This window comes from Capra hircus, chromosome 11 (genome assembly GCF_001704415.2).
Source record: "Capra hircus breed San Clemente chromosome 11, ASM170441v1, whole genome shotgun sequence".
NCBI lineage: Eukaryota > Metazoa > Chordata > Mammalia > Artiodactyla > Bovidae > Capra > Capra hircus.
Window position 1 is genome coordinate 84,334,842 of NC_030818.1, and position 19,619 is coordinate 84,354,460.

Here is a 19,619-nt window from a genome sequence, read left to right on the forward strand (position 1 = left end):
TAGCAATTCATTGTGGGCCCTAGAAATAGAACTCATAGGTAAAGTCCTGGTAATAGTAGCAACCTTATATAATCTTGGACACAACAATCACATAAGCTACTTTGTATCTCAATTGTATAATCTGTAAAATGGGGTTGATGCTACCTAACTCACTGGGTAAGAAAATGCTGGCATATGCTTCACATTATCACATAAATATTTTAACAAGTATCAGTGGAAACTGATGTTTACAAAGCAGTTCTATACTTTGTAGTAAAAATGAAAGAAAACAACCTACATGTCTGGCCATTTGTAAATTTTAGTTGTGTCTTCTCCAAATATTCTTATTATTTACCTCCCCAAAGCTTATTACCTCAGAAAACCAAAATAGCTCAGTATGTGGTTTGCTTGAAGGTAGAATTATGTCTTATACATGCTTCAGATCACTTCAGTCGCTCAGCTATGGCCGACTCTTTGCGACCCCATGAACCGCAGCATGCCAGGCCTCCCTGTCCATCAGACCATCCTTTATGGTGCAAACATATGTCTTACTCCACCATCATTGCTTTCCTTGATTTGTGTTTACAGTGGCAAAAATGATGTGGTATGTATTTTATAATATGCACTGAGAGAAGACCCAAATTCTACGTTTATTGTACATATTTTTGTACTCACTATAATTCCATCATGTTTCCTGGTGTGAAAATCAGATTGATAAATCCCTGCTCTGCTTATTTCAGGGAGTTTTTTATGAAGGCAGAAGTCAAATTACTTTGAAAAATGTGCAACAATAAATAAATAGAGTAGATAAACCAAGAGAATCTAGTTATTTAGGCATAAAGACCAAAATAATGCAGCTTTGCTGTAAATAAAATGATGTGTATAAAAATTGTGGAGTCTGAGAAAAATAGAATGAGCTTTAAAATGTATCTTAAAAGACACACAATGTAATATATATCACTCTGAGTAGTTCTCTAATATAACCACCATATTATTGCACTTTGGTTAAGATAGGTAAAGAATATGGGCATGTTTTTAAAATCAGTTTTATGAACATTAAGTATACAATTCATGAACAAATCTCCAATAGTATATTCATCAAATGAAGAACATATTCTAAGAGGCTCTTCTCTGAAAAGATAGCATGAAAAAATCAAAGTAGAAGAAAGGAAATATTTTGTGGGAGAAACTGAGGTTGCAGGCATGGAGTAAGGTTCTTCAGTTCAGGTCAGTTCAGTTCAGTCATTCAGTCATGTCTGACTCTTTACAATCTCATGGACTGCAGCACACCAGGCCTACCTGTCCATCACTACCTCCCAGAGTTTATTCAAACTCATGCCCAATGAGTCGGTGATGCCATCCATTCATATCATGCTCTGTCGTCTGCTTCTTCTCCCGCCTTCTATCTTTCCCAGCATCAGGGTCTTTTCAAATGGGTCAGTTCTTCACATCAGGTGGCTTAAGTATTGGAGTTTCAGCTTCAACATCAGTCCTTCCAATGAACACTCAGAATTGATCTCCTTTAGGATGGACTATTGGATCTCCTTTCAGTCCAAGGGACACACAAGAGTCTTCTCCAACACAACAGTTCAAAAGCATCAATTATTTGGCACTCAGCTTTCTTCATAGTCCAACTCTCGCACCATATGGGACTACTGGAAAAACCATAGCCTTGACTAGATGGACCTTTGTTAGCAAAGTAATGTCTCTGCTTTTTAATATGCTGTCTAGGTTGGTTATAACTTTCTTCCCAAGGAGTAAGCATTTTTTAATTTCATGGCTGCAATCACCATCTGCAATGATTTTGGAGTCCAAAAAAAAAATAAAGTCTGCCACTGTTTCCATTGTTTCCCCATCTATTTGCAATGAAGTGATGGGACTGGATGCCACGATCTTAGTTTTCTGAATGTTGAGCTTTAAGTCAACTTTTTCACTCTCCTCTTTCACTTTCGTCAAGAGGCTCTTTAGTTCTTCTTCACTTTCTGCCATAAGGGTGGTGTCATCTGCGTATCTGAGGTTATTGATATTGCTCCCAGCAATCTTGATTCCAGCTTCTGCTTCATCCAGCCCAGCATTTCTCATGATGTATTCTGCATATAAGTTAAATAAACAGGGTGACAATATATAGCCTTGACATCCTCCTTTTCCTATTTGAAACCAGTCTTTTGTTCCATATCCAGTTCAAACTGTTGCTTCCTGACCAGCATACAGGTTTCTCAAGAGGCAGGTCTGGTGGTCTAGTATTCCCATCTCTTTCAGCATTTTCCACAGTTTGTTGTGGTCCACACAGTCAAAGGCTTTGGCATAGTCAATAAAGCAGAAATAGATGTTTTTCTGGAACTGTCTTGCTTTTTGATGATCCAATGGATGTTGGCAATTTGATCTCTGCTTCCTCTGCCTTTCTAAAATCCAGCTTGAACATCTGGAAATTCACGGTTCACGTATTGCTGAAGCGTGGCAATTATTGAGCATTATTTTCCTAGCGTGATAGATGAGTGCAATTGTGCGGTAATTTGAGCATTCTTTGGCATTGCCTTTCTTTGGGATTGGAATGAAACTGACCTTTTCCAGTCCTGTGCCCACTGCTGAGTTTTCCAAATTTGCTGGCATATTGAGTGCAGCACTTTCACAGCATCATCTTTCAGGATTTGAAATAGCTCAACTGGAATTCCATCACCTCCTTTAGTTTTGTTTATAGTGGTGCTTCCTAAGGTCCAGGTGACTTCACGTTCCAGGATATCTGGCTCTAAGTGAGTGATCACAGCATTGTGATTATCTGAATCATGAAGATCTTTTTTGTATAGTTCTGTGTATTCTTGCCACCTCTTCTGTTTTTTCATATATTTATAAAAGAATACTAAGACAGATATCATTTCAATGCTATAGATAAAGAGGCAAGAAGTTCTATCATAGAAGTTCTATAACTTGTCCAAGATCACAAAGCTAATTCCAAGCAGAGGCTGTATTCAAAGTCAGTTCTCTGTAAAGGCAAACCCATTATAATGAGCCCAGGCTTCCTGCTTGTTGGAAAGAAGTTGACGCATGTGTAAATTAACCTCAGTTAAGTGATGCCAAAGAATTAAAGGCTTCCCTGGTGGCTCAGCAGTAAAGACCCAGGCTGCAAAGCAGGAGATGCAGGAGACTCAGATTTGGTCCCTGAGTTTGAAAGAATCCCTGGAGAAGGGAATGGCAACCCATTCCAGTATTTTAGCATGAAAAATCCCATGGCTAGAGGATCCTGGCGAGCTACAGTTCATGAGGTGGCAAAGAGTCAGACATGACTGAGCACACGAGCACAGAATACCTCTGAGGTCATGGAAATCCACACAAAACCAGGATATATTTCCAAGTTCTATGGTTTCAGTTACAGAAGAATTAACATCTTCCCTAGTGATTCCCAGGTCACGCAGTGATGAAGACTCTGCCTACCAATGCAAGAGATGCAAGAGACTCGGGTTTGATCCCTGGGTTGGGAACATCCCCTGGAGTAGGAAATGGCAGCCCACTCCAGTATTCTTACCTAGAAAATTTCATGGGCAGAGGAGCCTGGTGGGCTACAGTCCGTGGAGTCACAAAGAGTCACACACGATGGAGCACCACACATGTATATATTATATACTGGTGACTCCATAGTAAAGAATCCACCTGCCAATGCAAGAGGATGTGGGCTCGATCCCTGGGTCAGAAAGATCTCCTGGAGAAGGAAATTGCAACCCACTCCAGTATTATTGCTGGGAGAATATCACGGACAGAGGAGGCTGGTGGGCTATAGCACATGCGCTTGCACAGAGTCAGATAGGAGTTAGTGACTAAACAACAACAACAAAGAATTAAAGTGCTTGAAAGAACTTAAGGACTTTGTAAACACTAAAACTAAAGAAATGTTAGATGTTAATGATAAGTGTCAATAAAATTGATGCAGTAATTGACAAGAGTGCTCAGAGGAATAGCCAGCAGTAATAAGGTTTGAAAAATTACTTTTAAGTAAGGTAGAATCACTAAGGATCAGTGGAGACTTCACATATTTCCCACAGAATTTAGAGGCATAGATGTGAGAAAGATGAGAACATTCAAATGATGGCTTATTTGATGACATATTGTTTGAGGTTTGTCTTATAACTTTCCTCTGTATAGTGATCTTGAGAGTCAGCAAAACTCAGTACTTTAATATTTGTTATCAACATATTAGGGTTTTTCCATCTAAAATCCCTGTTCTTCTGCCTCAGTGAATAAGCTGTTGGAGCCTGAAATGGAAACACTATAACCACAGGATGTTCTTAATAGACAAATCAGAAAGGTCACAGGAGCTACACAAGTTACAATTGCAAAGAGACCACTGGTTTTGAATTTTAAAAATTGGATGCAATCTTCAGCCTAGTAATTACACTGTATCTTGGACTCCAGATAAGGTACTTCACATCAAGTTTTCTAGCTTGAATAAAAAAAGTATAATACTAACAAAATTAATTAATACTTCTCAGAACATACTTTATAGCCAAAGTTGACAAACTAAGGTCTACATGCTAAATTTTGCCTTCCACCTGTTTCAGCAATCTTTTTATTTGCAGAAAAACATATTAATTTACATGTTTTCCTTTGTTACGTTCATGCTACAACTGCAGATTTGAATAGTCATCTCAAATACGATATCATCTACAAACTGGAAGTATTTACTCTGTGGTTCTTTTAATAAATTATTTGCCAAACGCTGGTGTATAGCACATCACTCATTTGTTCCTTAGAACAGTCCTATGAGATTTTACAAATAAGTGAGGAAAGCATGGAGATATTTGGTAACATGGCCAAAGTTACAAAGTGGTGTGGTAGAGGAGTTGATATTAAAATGACTACAACACTAAAAGGATACATTTTCAAAGTCTGACTTTTCGACTTTGTTTTCTGTGACTTTGTGCCAACTGATCTAAGTCCCTATAACCTTATAACGAGGTAATTACACTTACCTTGTATAATTTTACTATCAGAAAGGCACTTCATAAAGCATGGTACCTTGTGAGGGATAAGTAAAGGGGATATTTTCACTGGCTGTTAATCCTTGTTTCCACAATACTTTTGTCTGTCTCCATTATACTGTTTGACACAGTGTTCTATTTCTTCTCCTAATTTCCTTTCTCCTTCACTAAACCATGGGGCTTTAAGAAGGAAGGAGCATTCCTTATTTGCTTCAGTTTCCCAAATTTTTGCAGAGAGTTTGGCACCAAGAAGGTGTCCATAAATATTCATGGACTAGATGACCAGTTCCTAAAGCACAAAGGCAGTTGATCTTGCCAGAGTCATTCCTTGCTAGGCCACATTAGAGAGGGAAAATGTCCTTCTTCCATTGCAATATTTTTAGGATGTAAAGAATGGTGCTTCACTGGTTGGTTCTACATTATGGCTAGGCCTGGGATTTATTGCTGCATTGGGTAGTCAGCTTATTAGAGTCATTTTTATCCCTTCTTGGTAGAATCAATTAGGTAATCAAGATGAAACATGTGTCTATTATTGGATTCAGAAAGATGCCATATTATTTCTTCAAAAATACTCAAAAATCATCCAGGAATGTGCAACAAATCAGAATACTTAATTTGCTGAACTCTGATTCTTTTCATCAGAGGATAAAATGAACACACGTTAAGAGGTGTTGGGTGGTCTCTAAAAATTTCTTAAAACAGTTTTGTTCTTGAACAGCATAGGCTATTTAAATCATTTAATAATGACTGCTTTTCCTTATGCCCTGAGGTCTTAGACCAATAGGTGTTTCCTGGTCCACCTAATACCTGTCAGCCCTCAGTTCAGTTCAGTTCAGTTCAGTAACTCAGTCGTGTCCGACTCTTTACGACCCCATGAATTGCAGCACGCAAGGCCTCCCTGTCCAACACCAACTCCCGGAGTTCACTCAGATTCACGTCCATTGAGTCAGTGATGCCATCCAGCCATCTCATCCTCTGTCGTCCCCTTCTCCTCCTGCCCCCAGTCCTTCCCAGGATCAAAGTCTTTTCCAATGAGTCAGCCCTAGTTGGGTATTATTCAGGTCTTGGCAACGCTTCCATCTGTGAAAAGGGAATCATGATTCTCCATCACAGATTTATTAGGGAGATGAATTAAAATCACAAATGTAAGGCATCAAGGAGAATGACTGAGAAATTAAAAGTTCACATTACACAGTGATTTCCTTTCATTGCTTTCCTTTTTAATTTTTTTTTTAAATTTAGAATGAGCATCAAGGTTTAATCAGTAACATATAGTTTAAACTTTCCAAGGAAATCAGACCAATGTTGAAACAAAAACACTACAAAGCAAAACAAACAAACAAACAAACAAACAAACAAAACCAGGCCAAACCAAGTAAAAGCCACTTGAGATTTTATTTTCTTATCTGGTGTACATATGTGTGTGTGTGAGTGTGTGTGTGTGTGTGTGTGTGTGTGTGTTCAGTTCAGTTCAGTTCAGTTGCTCAGTCATGTCCGACTCTGCCACCCCATGAATTACAGCATGCCAGGCCTCCCTGCCCATCACTACCTCCCAGAGTTCACTCAAACTCATGTCCATTGAGTCACTGATGCCATCCAACCATCTCATTCTCTGTTGTCCCCTTCTCCTCCTGCTCCCAATCCCTCCCAACATCAGGGTCTTTTCCAATGAGTCAACTCTTCACATGAGGTGGCCAAAGTATTGGAGTTTCAGCTTTAGCATCAGTCCTTCCAAAGAACACCCAGGACTTACCTGCTTTAGAATGGACTGGTTGGATCTCTTTGCAATCCAAGGGACTCTCAAGAGTCTTCTCCAAAACCACAGTTCAAATGCATCAATTCTTCAGTGCTCAGCTTTCTTCACAGTAAAACTTTCACATCCATACATGACCACTGGAAAAAAACATAGCCTTGACTAGACAGACCTTTGTTGGCAAAGTAATGTCTCTGTTTTTGAATATGCTCTCTAGGTTGGTCATAACGTTCCTTCCAAGGAGTAAGCGTCTTTTAATTTCATGGTTGCAATCACCATCTGCAATGATTTTGGAGCCCCCCAAAATAAAGTCTGACACTGTTTCCACTGTTTCCCCATCTATTGCCCATGAAATGATGTATCTATATGCAATTATATATGTGCATTCATTTCTAATACTTGCATCTTTCTCAGATCAAGTTGCTTCTATTCAAATCTCTAATCTCTAATAGTCACCTGTCCTATGATCTTGATTGCTTTTGAAAAAAATGTCATGTAATAAGCATTGAATAATTGTGATTTTTGGGGTTATTAACATATTTAAAATGCTGTTGACAGAAAGTTGAGGCTTTTAAAATTAAGTTAAAACATTTAAAATCTGTTTTCCATTTTTTCTGTCTCATTTCAGATTTTTTTTTTTTTTTGCATTTTACATCTACTGAACACTGTGATGGAAACAGTCAACAAAAAATTTATGGTATAGTTCTTGACTTCAAGAGATGCAAAAGTTAATCCCCTCAAATACATTTTCAGAATTAGCAGCAGTAAGTGGAGATCAGAAAATAAGTGTATTGTGATATTGGCTACTGAGTAAGCAAATAAATGAATGATTCTTTGTTTCTTAAGAAATGTAAAAGAAGACAATGACAGCATAGAAAAGAAGCACAGAGGAAGCAAGAAAAAAAAAAAGGAAATATGGGGAAGCTTCAAAATTCAAAGACTTTGATCTGAGACTTGAAGTTGAACACATATTTTTACCCAGATGTACAAACCTTAAGATGGAATTCCAAGCAGAGGAATAAACATAAGCAAAATTCAAGATGTTGAGAAGCACTGTTGTGTTTCTAAGCAAGTGGCTTGACGTTTCTTTAACATGCATTGGGAATTAAGTGTCAAGAGTTAGTACTAATTAGGTAGGAAAAATATTTGTTCAACAAATGAATTTAAGGCATAGTCCTGTGAATAAAGATTTATTTAATAATTTAAACAGTGTTGTAGCAAGATTATATTTGCATAATGGAAATATTATTTAAATAATAAGACTCTGATAGATATATCTGTAATATTTAATAAAAAGGGGCTATCAATGTTGAAATTTTTTAACAACCAATAGATGGGGAAACAGTGTCAGACTTTATTTTTTGGGGCTCCAAAATCACTGACAATGGTGATTGCAGCCATGAAATTAAAAGACACTCCTTGGAAGGAAAGTTATGACCAACCTAGATAGCATATTCAAAAGCAGAGACATTACTTTGCCAACAAAGGTCCATCTAGTCAAGGCTGTGGTTTTTCCTGTGGTCATGTATGGATGTGAGAGTCGGACTGTGAAGAAGGCTGAGTGCCGAAGAATTGATGCTTTTGAACTGTGGTGTTGGAGAAGACTCTTGAGAGTCCCTTGGATTGCAAGGAGATCCACCCAGTCCATTCTAAAGGAGATCAGTCCTGGGTGTTCTTTGGAAGGACTGATGCTAAAGCTGAAACTCCAATACTTTGGCCACCTCATGCGAAGAGCTGACTCATTGGAAAAGAGTCTGATGCTGGGAGGGATTGGGGGCAGGACGAGGAGGGGACGACAGAGGATGAGATGGCTAGATGGCATCACTGACTCGATGGACATGAGTTTGAGTGAACTCTGGGAGGTAGTGATGGACAGGGAGGCCTGGCATGCTGTAATTCATGGGGTCACAAAGTGTCAGACACGACTGTAATATTTAATTAAAAAGGGCTATCAGTGTTGAAATTTTTTAACAACCTAGGTAAGAGTCAATGGTGACCTGAAGAAATAATGACAGATGGACATGTAGATAGGTACATTAATACCAGACCTATATGTGCCTTTTTAATAAATATTTGTAGAACCTGTTGCCTAATTAGATGCAGGGAGCAATGAAAATAAAGCAAATAAAATACTTCCTGACTTTGGATTTCCCCATGACCTTTCAAAACTCTTATTATACCATACTGTATTCACAACTTCAGTTACCTTTCTTTCTATAACCTTACCAGAGTGCCTGGCACATATTAGTTTGTTGATAAATAAGCGTTGAATAAATAACTGGTGAAACTTGTGGATCTAAATAATATGGGATGAAGAGGTTTGTGGGAGCAAGATAATGGTATCAACGTTGGAAATATATGAAGTGTTTGTGGCTCCATGTTACAGACTCATAGAAAATAATTCTATGCCTGGACAAAGGGCTCTTGAGAGAATTGGCTGAGAGCTATGGGATTATTAACATTCTAGTGGTGGTTTCAGATACTTGTATAAAGGAATCCAATTCAGGAGACAAATGCTTCTCCTAGTCTCTGTTTTACTCAGACTCTGTCCCACGTGCCTGCCATTCACCTTTCCAACTCTTCTTTATTTCCATCTATGTCCCTTTTTATTTTACTCTTTACCTGAAGGACAACAATGGTCTGGTGCAGACCATTGTTTAAATGCTGCTCTCCAACTAAGGCTTCCCTGGTTGCTCAGATGGTGAAGAATCTAGCTGTAATGCAAGAGACCTGGATTCAATCCCTGGGTCAGGAAGTTACCCTGGAGAAGAGAATGGCAACCCACTCCAGCATTCTTGCCTGGAGAATTCCATGGACAGAGGACCTTGACAGTCTACGGTCCATGGGATCACAAAGAGTTGGACATGACTGAGCAACAAACACTTTCATTTTCTCCAACTAACTAATTATTTAGTTATCACTGTTCTCTTTAAGACAGTTCTAAAGAAATGCTTTTCAAATTGAGATAATGAAAAAGGTCAATTTTCTGCATCATATTCATGTCATCATAAACACCAAGGTCTTGTCCACTTAAAGAATGAAATATATCCCACTACTTTTTACACTGTTTCAATCATAATTCTTCTGTTATATATGACCATTAACAAAAGCATTCTTTAGATTTTATAATGCAATGATGTACAATGAAACTTTTGCATCATCAATATGTCTAAATAAAGATTAAATTAATATTTCATGATGTCATTTCTTATGTACTTCTTTGTGGTCAAATTTAATCCCTTCTGTAGTGCTTTAATCAGAGAAGGCAATGGCAACCCACCCCAGTACTCTTGGCTGGAAACTCCCATAGATGGTAGGCTGCAATCCATGGGGTCTCAAAGAGTCAGACACGACCGAAGCAACTTAGCAGCAGCAGCAGTGCTTTAATAATGCATTCATTGTTATTCATCATTTCATTCAGTGAATATTTAATGCTATTGTTAGTTTTATTAGCAATGAACTAAACAAGTTATATGCAGATGACACCACCCTTATGGAAGAAAGTAGAAATGAACTAAAAAGGCTCTTGATGAAGGTGAAAAAGGAGAGTGAAAAAGTTGGCTTAAAGCTCAACATTCAGAAAACGAAGATCATGGCATCTGGTCCCTTCACTTCATGGGAAATAGATGGGGAAACACTGGAAACTGTGTCAGAATTTATTATTTTGGGCTCCAAAATCACTGCAGATGGTGACTTCAGCCATGAAATTAAAAGACGCTTACTCCTTGAAAGGAAAGTTATGACCAACGTAAACAGCATATTCAAAAGCAGAGACATTACTTTGCCAACAAAGGTCTGTCTAGTCAAGGCTATGGTTTTTCCACTAGTCATGTACGGATGTGAGAGTTGGACTGTGAAGACAGCTGAACACCGAAGAATTGCTGCTTTTGAACTGTGGTATTGGAGAAGACTCTTCAGAGTCCCTTGGACTGCAAGGAGATCCAACCAGTCCATTCTAAAGGAGATCGGTCCCAGGTGTTCTTTGGAAGAACTGATGCTAAAGCTGAAACTACAGTACTTTGGCCACCTCATGTGAAGAGTTGACTCATTGGAAAAGACTTTGATGCTGGGAGGGATTGGGGCGGGAGGGATTGGGGGCAGGGGGAGAAGGAGACAGCAGAGGATAAGATGGCATGGCTGGATGGCATCACCGATTCAATGGACATGAGTTTGAGCAAACCTTGGGAGTTAGTGATGGACAAGGAGGCCTAGCGCGCTGTAATTCATGGGGTAACAAAGAGTTGGACATGACTGAGTGACTGAAATGAACTGAAACTAAACAAGTTGGACTGCCCCACCCAATTTAAATTCATCTTTATTCATAAGAGTCATCATTGTGAAATCAAAGGAAATTGCACTGAAATAATTAAAATAGAAATAAAATATTTATCAATTTCAAAGTGCTTCACAATCATTTATTCATTTTTATCATGAGCCTTGAAATAACACTATGAATATTATGAAAAGAGCTATTTCCTATTATAGGTAGTTTTTTTTTTAACTTTTTATTTTTACTTTATTTTACTTTATATAGGTAGTTTTGAAACTATAGTAACTCACTTTCCCAAATTCATATACTTGGTAGCTGTTGGACCTTAAACTTGAACAAACCCTGTCAATTCATCATGCAGCCTCTTGGTAGAGACAACTTGTCTACTGGAAATTCTTCCTGAGGAATATTAACAGCATTACTAGTTGGCTCCTCTGATAATATTTAATCACAAATTTAAATCCATGACTTATCTTTACCAGGTTGATATGCTTAAAACTTTTGATGAATGTGTCTAACTTCCTTGCATTGATATAATTTGACACAATGTACATAGTGGAGTCCTAAAATCACCAAAGTGTAGCCGTATTTCAGTGACAGATTGAGAGAAACTGCCATTAATGTGAATATTCAGCAAGGTTTGGTGCAAAAAAAAGAAGAGACCTCTGAATTCGCCTAAGGAAAGGGCAATTCATCTAAAAATCAGGCCTTGTTTTAAGGAAAATTACAGAGCAATCAGGAGAGCCAGTTTTAGATTTCACTGCCTAATTCTTTCTTTTGCCTTTTATTTAAAAATATATTCATTTCAAAATAACTTCTAAAATTTGACCAAATCATAAAAAATACTTTTTTCTGTAAGAAAAATACCTGCTAAACTTGACTATAAATAAATAGCTGTGCTTCTAAAATGTGTTTTTAACATTTGTCTGCTGAACTTGGAATAGAAGGACCGTGCCTCACATTTTAATAGCAACCATGGTAAGACCACAGTATCCCAACCACAGTTGGGATATATCTGGCAGTTGCTGAGTATCTGGCTCAGCAATACAGAATCTACTTACCAATACAGGAGACCCTGGTTTGATCTCTGAATTGGGAAGATACCCTGGAGAAGGAAATGGCAACCCACTTCAGTATTTTTCCCTGGGAAATCCTATAGACAGAGGAGCCTGGTGGGGACCAGTCCATGGAGTTGAACATGACTTAGTGACTGAGCACGCATAGTACTTCTAGGTTTCTGGAGCAACCACTTTCCCATTCTACTCAATATGAAGACATTTACACATAAACACAGTATTATTCATATAATCAATGAAAGCCAATGCACTGTGGACAGACTTCTCCAAAAACTCATACCCAGTCCAGCTAAATAATGAATTCCTATATGGTACTGAAAATACCTGAATGGACAGATACAGAGAGACAGGGGCCATTCACAAGAACAGCCTCCCATCTCACATTAACTTAGCAAATATACTTGATGAGATAAGGAAAATTCAAGAACATACTTGGGCTCTTTTAATATTATGCAATGATCCCAAGTATTTTTCAAAGAGTATTACTTTTAGTGAGCACTTGGGTTTCACTGGTGGCTCAGATAATAAAGAATCTACCTGCAATGCAGGAGACCTGGGTTTGATCCCTGGTTTGGAAAGATCCCCTGGAGAAGAGACTGGCTACTCACTCTAGAATTCCCTCGACAGAGGATGCTGGTGGGCTACAGGCCATGGGATCACAAAGAGTCAGATATGACTGAGCAGCTAACACTTTCACTTTTTCTTTTCTCATTAACAATGAAAAATTCTGCTCTTAATGGCATACAAAAGAAGAATCACTAAAAGCTGTTATTAAGGACAGAGTAGAAAAATAAAAGAAAGAAATAGAAAATGAGAATTAAATATAGCAGAAATCTGAAAGCCATAATGATAGGCTTTATCTCCCAAGATTATAATTCCCTTATCTGTAATGTTTTTTCAGAATTATTCATGCTCTATTTTTCTATGAACTATGACTTGGCTGAAATTAGCTATTCTTCTAAAATATCATCATGGTGATGCTTCAAAAGATAGGAATCTCTGCTCTGACAGAATGTTTTAATTATGAGTACTTGATATGAGAGCCCATATAATAAAGAATTTAATTGTTCCAAAAGAGATCTTGCCTTTGCCCTTGGCTACTGGGAGGTGGTCATTGCTTGTCAGGGGGCCTTGGAATAGCCAGAGAGCAACAGTGTGATTTGAGTGGTTGGATGGCATCACTGATTGAATGGACATGAACTTGGGTGAACTTCAGGAGGAGGTGAGGGACAGGGAGACCTGGTGTACTGAAGCCCATGGGGTCACGAAGAGTCAGACATGCCTGAGTGGCTGAACAACAACAATCAATAACAGTATGATTCGGGGGGAGCTAGCCAAGCCTTCAAAGGACAGTAGGAATGCCAGAAAGACCAACACTATGGTTTAGGGTGGGCACTTTGATTAATGAAGTATCAATAGATCTAGAAACTGAGATCAACCACATAAGCATCAATCAATCAATCAGTCAGTCAGTCAATCAATTATGTCTGCACAATGGAACTCGAATAAAATTCTGAACTTGAAGCCCAAATACATTTCCCTGCTTGGCAATACTCTGTGGTGTCGTCACACATCTATGCCAGGAGAATGGTGGAGGTGGTGGTGGTGAGGGGGTGAGGACAGAAGTTCTGTGTCTGTTACGTCTTCTGGTCCCAGTTCCAGGCATCTCTTCCTCTGGCTGATGTTAATCTATATTACTGCTGCTTCAGTCGTGTCCAACTCTGTGCGACCCTATAGATGGCAGCCCACCAGGCTCTCCCGTCCCTGGGATTCTCCAGGCAAGAATATTGGAGTGAGTTGCCATTTCCTTCTCCAGTGCATGAAAGTGAAGTCAAAATGAAGTTGCTCAGTCGTGTCCAACTCTTAGCGACCTCATGGACTGCAGCCTACCAGGCTCCTCCGTCCATGGGATTTTCCAGGCAAGAGTACTGTTTCCCTGTAATAAACCATCACTGTGAATGCAGCAGTCTTCAGTGAATTCTGTGAATCTGTCTAGTACATTATTAAGCCCAAAATTAGTTTTGGGAACTTCTTGACCTTGCAATTGATATCGAAAGTTAAGGTGCTCTTATGTGATCTATTACAGTGCCTCTAAACTTTATTCTTGGCTAAATTTCACAGCTGGCCTAAGGTTTTGCAAGACCATAACAGAACGAACCATTTGTAGGTCACTTGTACACAAATCAACAATTTCTTAATATCTAAGAAAGTACTGTGTGGAAGGTCCAGTATTGTAGATTTTGAGTGATATAAAGAAGAAGAAAAATTAACAGCAGCTCTCTAGGATCTCAAAATCTAGTGAAAGAGACAAGTATATACTTCAGTTTTAATGCAAGACATAATATAGCATGATGTGTTGAAACAGAGAAGAGAAAGCAGCCCCTAAGAGCAAGGAGCCAGTTTGGCCATGACAGCCAGGCCTTGATGTTCTAGAGTCTGGACTGGAGCTCTCTATTAGGCCATTGTTTTCTGCTATACATGAATAATTTCATAGAACGGCAATATCAAAGAAGACCACCTCGTGACATGATAGATTAAGATAAAACAGAACCATACTGCAATCATTTCTCAATAAAGGCAGAAGCAAGAATGCTAGCCAAAACCTGCAGATGACTAAACATCCTCTTTTGTGGCCAATAGAAGCAGCTATTGCTGCTTAAAAAAAAGAAAACAAAAAAAAAGTTTTAGGTTTGATTTGTTTCTGCTGACTTTTAGATAAGATTGATAAAGACACATAAGCATAAAATATCCCCAGCTTCCAGAATGTAATCTTCTTTCTTAAATCTAACACTTTCCAAAATGCTGTACTTAAATACTTCAACCTTTTTGCCCTGAGCTGGCCCTAACATCCCCAATGGTGTGTCCTCTCTCTCACGGCAAGCCTTGAGGCAGTCACCTAACTTTGTTGGGCTATAGCTGTGTTCCTGGCAGTATTTAGCTGATAGACATTAACCAAACTGCGGACTGTGTAAGACTTTGATTAAGAGATCTTAATTAGATCAATGACTGTCTGGTTTCTCCTGTTGCTGTAGGGTTTGCTGTACCTGAATGAGGGGCATCACAAATTTCACACAGCAGGTTAGTGACTGGGCTGAGATTATCACTGGTGCTTCTACCTCCTGGATCAATATTCTGTGTATTGTGCCATTTTGTTTTTGTTTTTATTTCCCTTAAACTTTAGACAATACAATTAAGAACTAGAATATAACTTAAATGAATGAACCATAAAATGTGGTGATGATCAGTAATTAAATAAGTGATAAATAGAATAAAAAGGGAACTGGGAAAAAAAAAAAAAACCTGAGGCTTCCTGATGACAGAAAAAAAATTTAAGATGATTCTCCTTCTTTATTCATAATGTCAAATTTGGAAGGACAGTTTATAAGAGCTTTGGTGCAGTTCTGTTTCAAACTATATAGTTACTTTATCATTCTAATCTAGACCATGAAGTTTTATATTTTCCACAACTAAAGATTATATGGATACAACAACTATCAACATAAAACATACATACATATGTATCTACATTTAATTGTTTATATACATTCACATAACTGCTCTTATTTTCTTTCAAATTTGTTATAAGAATACTACATTTTAGGATTTTTATTCTATGAGTTTTCAGCCAAAATTAAAATAAAGCAAAATAAAGAATATTTTTAATAAAAATTTTGGTGTTTTTCAAATGTAGTTCTCATAATGTATTAAATGTAAAGGGGGTCAATAATTGTCAATCAAAGAAATGCTAGATCCTGTACAGAGTTTTCCTCAGAACCTTTAGTTTAGGAGGGTCTGTTACAAAAATCAAGAACAGGAACAAGCTGCAGGATGCTTTCATTAAGTATCTGACCATCCCTCCTGATTTCTGCCACTAGACACCACGCAAATGGCAGAGTGAAAAGGACCTAAAGAGTCTCTTGATGAGGATAAAAGAGGAGAGTGAAAAAGCTGCCTTAAAACTCAACATTCAGAAAACTAAGATCATGGCATCTGGGCCCAACACTTTATGGCAAAGAGAAGGGGAAAAAATGGAAGCAGTGACAGATTTTATTTTCTTGGGCTCCAAAAATCACTGAGGATGGTGACTGCAGCCATGAAATTAAAAGATGCTTTCTCCCTGGAAAAAAAGCTATGACAAACCTAGACAGGATATCATTTTGTTGACATGGGTCCATATAGTCAAAGCTATGGTTTTTTCAGTAGTCATGTACAGATGTGGCAGTGGGACCATAAAGAAGCCTGAGCACTGAAGAACTGATGCTTTCAAATTATAGTGCTGGAGAAGACTCCTGAGAGTCCCTTGGACAGCAAGGAGAGCAAACCAGTTAATCCTAAAGGAAATCACCCTGAATATTCATTGGAAGGACTGATCCTGAAGCTGAAATTCCACTACTTTGGCTACCTGATATGAAGAGTCGACTCATTGGAAAAAATCCTGATGCTGGGAAAGACTGAAGGGAAAAGGTGAAGAGAGCAGCAGAGGATGAGATGGTATATAGCATCACTGACTCAATGGACATGAGTTTAAGCAAACTCAGGGAGACAGTGAAGGATGGGGAAGCCTGGCATGATGTAGTCCATGGAGTCACAAAGAGTTGGACATGACTGAACAACTGAACAAAATATTTCCTGAACCTTTTCTTCCTATTTCCTGCCCACTACTAGATTTGGGTCTAGTATATTTCAGAACAAAATTTGAATCTTCCCACATTTTTGGAAGATTAACTACAGAGGGAAATAATACTAATGGGTTTTGAAAAGAGAACAAGGCATAGGAGGCATTTAATCAGTGAAAGTCACTCAGTCGTGTCTGACTCTTTGTGACCCCATGGTAGAGTCCACGGATTTCTCCAGGCCAGAATACTGGAGTGGGTAGCCATTCCCTTCTCCAGGGGATCGTCTCAACCCAGGGACTGACTCAACCCAGGGATTGGACCCAGATCTTCTACACTGCAGGCAGATTCTTTACCAGCTGATTCATCAGGGAAGCCCTGGGAGGCACTTAGGTGGAGAGAAAATATGTGCAGACTCAGGATAGGTGTCTTATGTCCAATGAAAAGGGAGAGAGGGTAAAGAAAGACAGCTTACATGGTTTGGCAGATACTATAAGGAATGTTTTGATAATTTACTTGTAAGGGTAAATGAAAAGTAAACTCATTATACAAAAGTTGAAACATAAAAAACACTCCTTTTGAAATCATGATAAACATAAAGTCCACTTTTCATGAACACTGCTCTTATAGAAATTGGTGTGTTCACTTTACAGTTATTTCTTAAGTTTATCATTAAAATTTTCTGGTTTTGCTTGTCTATTTGTTTCTACAGAAGTGTTTATGAATATTGATTTGTCTGTTTGCCTCCAATAATTTTGCCTTTGCTCAATATTGTGAAGTTTTGAGTAGCAGGAATCACAGGACATTCAAATTTGTGGATACAGTGCCCATCAGAGCATCTGAGTAATAATAAATAAACGCATCCTTGAATGAAAAAAATGAGCAAATTGCTGATAGGATTGAATCCTTCAAGAGGACTAAGATTCAAGGAGATAAAATATTACAATGCTGCAATTAAATAGCAAGAATAACTATAATTTATTGAATGCTTATCTTATGCAAAGTGCTATGTACAAAAACAATTTATATGCATTTATTCCTCATGTCACAGTCATAACATAGGCATAATGATTATCCTCATTGATTGACAAGGGAACTGAAGCACAGAATGGTTAACTAACTTGCCCACCTTGAAACTGGTAACACCTTCCAAAGACACGTTTCAGATTCCAGGCAGTTAGCCACTATATATACAACATTGTTCACCATTTAGAGGTAGTGAGGAATTAAAATAGAAACCAAGCAATAAGGATGGTGATAAAGGACAGATTGTAGGTAGAATTCAGTTCAGTTCCGTTCAGTTCAGTTCAGTTAAGTCGCTCAGTCACGTCCGACTCTGCTACCCTATGAACTACAGCACTCCAGGCCTCCCTGTCTATCACCAACTCCTGGAGTCCACTCAGACTCATATCGGTGATGCCATGCAACCATCTCACCCTCTGCCGTCCCCTTCTCCTCCCACCCTCAATCTTTCCCAGCATCAGGGTCATTTCCAATGAGTTAGCTCTTCACATCAGGTGACCAAAGTATTGGAGTTTCAGCTTCAACTTCAGTCCTTCCAAAGAACACCCAGGACTGATCTCCTTTAGAATGGACTGGTTGGATCTCCTTGCAGTCCAAGGGACTCTCAAGAGTCTTCTCCAACACCACAGTTCAAAAGCATCAATTCTTTGGCACTCAATTTTCTTTATAGTCCAACTCTCACATCCATACATGACTACTGGTAAAACCATAGCCTTGACTAGACAGACCTCTGTTGACAAAGTAATGTCTCTGCTTTTTAATATGCTATCTAGGTTGGTCATAACTTTCCTTCCAAAGAGTAAGTGTCTTTTAATTTCATGGCTCCAATCACCACCTGCAGTGATTTTGGAGCCGAAAAAGATAAAGTCAGCCACTGTTTCCCCTGTTTCCCCATCTATTTGCCATGAAGTGATGGGACTGGATGCTGTGATCTTAGTTTTCTGAATGTTGAGCTTTAAGTCAATTTTTTCACTCTCCTCTTTCACTTTCATCAAGAGGCTCTTTAGTTCTTCACTTTCTGTCATCTGCATATCTGAGGTTATTGATATTTCTTCCGGCTTGTGCTTCTTCCAGCCCAGTGTTTCTCATGATGTACTCTGCATATAAGTTAAATAAGCAGGGTGATAATATACAGCCTTGACGTACTCCTTTTCCTATTTGGAACCAGTCTGTTTTTCCATGTCCAGTTCTAACTGTTGCTTCCTGACTTAAATCCAGTGACATGACAACATAAAATAAAAACTTTAAAAGTGAGTCCAAGGAATATCATTTGAAATTTCCCATTGAAAAATATTTCTTGGTTGCCTATCATATACCAAGCACTTTGCTAGATGCTGAAGTCCACTTTCAATAAGGAGGCTCCCAAGTAAGGTAGGTAGCACCAAAGATTGAATTACAAACTAGGAAAGAAAAAAAATATAGAGAAAAAAACAAGTTCACTATTGGATTCATTATAATTTTTGATGTACAACAAGATACATTTTCAGTATTTTCAAGAGAGTTTTCTCTATTTACCTCCATCTCACAGACAGAGGAGCCTGGTAGGCTACAATCCATGGGACCACAAAGAGTTGGACAAGACTGAGCACAATGACTAAGCACAATGGAGCACAGATACTACTGATATTACAGTTACCACAGATTGAACAATCACTTGTACATGACACTGTTCAGTGCAATTTGCATTTAATGTCTGTTTAAATCATAAAACATGTTAGGATCTAGACATAACATAAAAGGAATTAGACTCAGACGTTAAGAAATGTTGCTAACAGTCATGCTTTGTACACAAGGAGCTCAAAACTATTGGCCTTAAAATTTGTCTTCTTAATCCAAAATCATTACTCTGGAAATGTATGATTCATTCAACTTGGTATTTCCATGAAACTTTCCTTTTAATCATTCAGATGTCAGCTTTCAACTTAAAATTTAGGT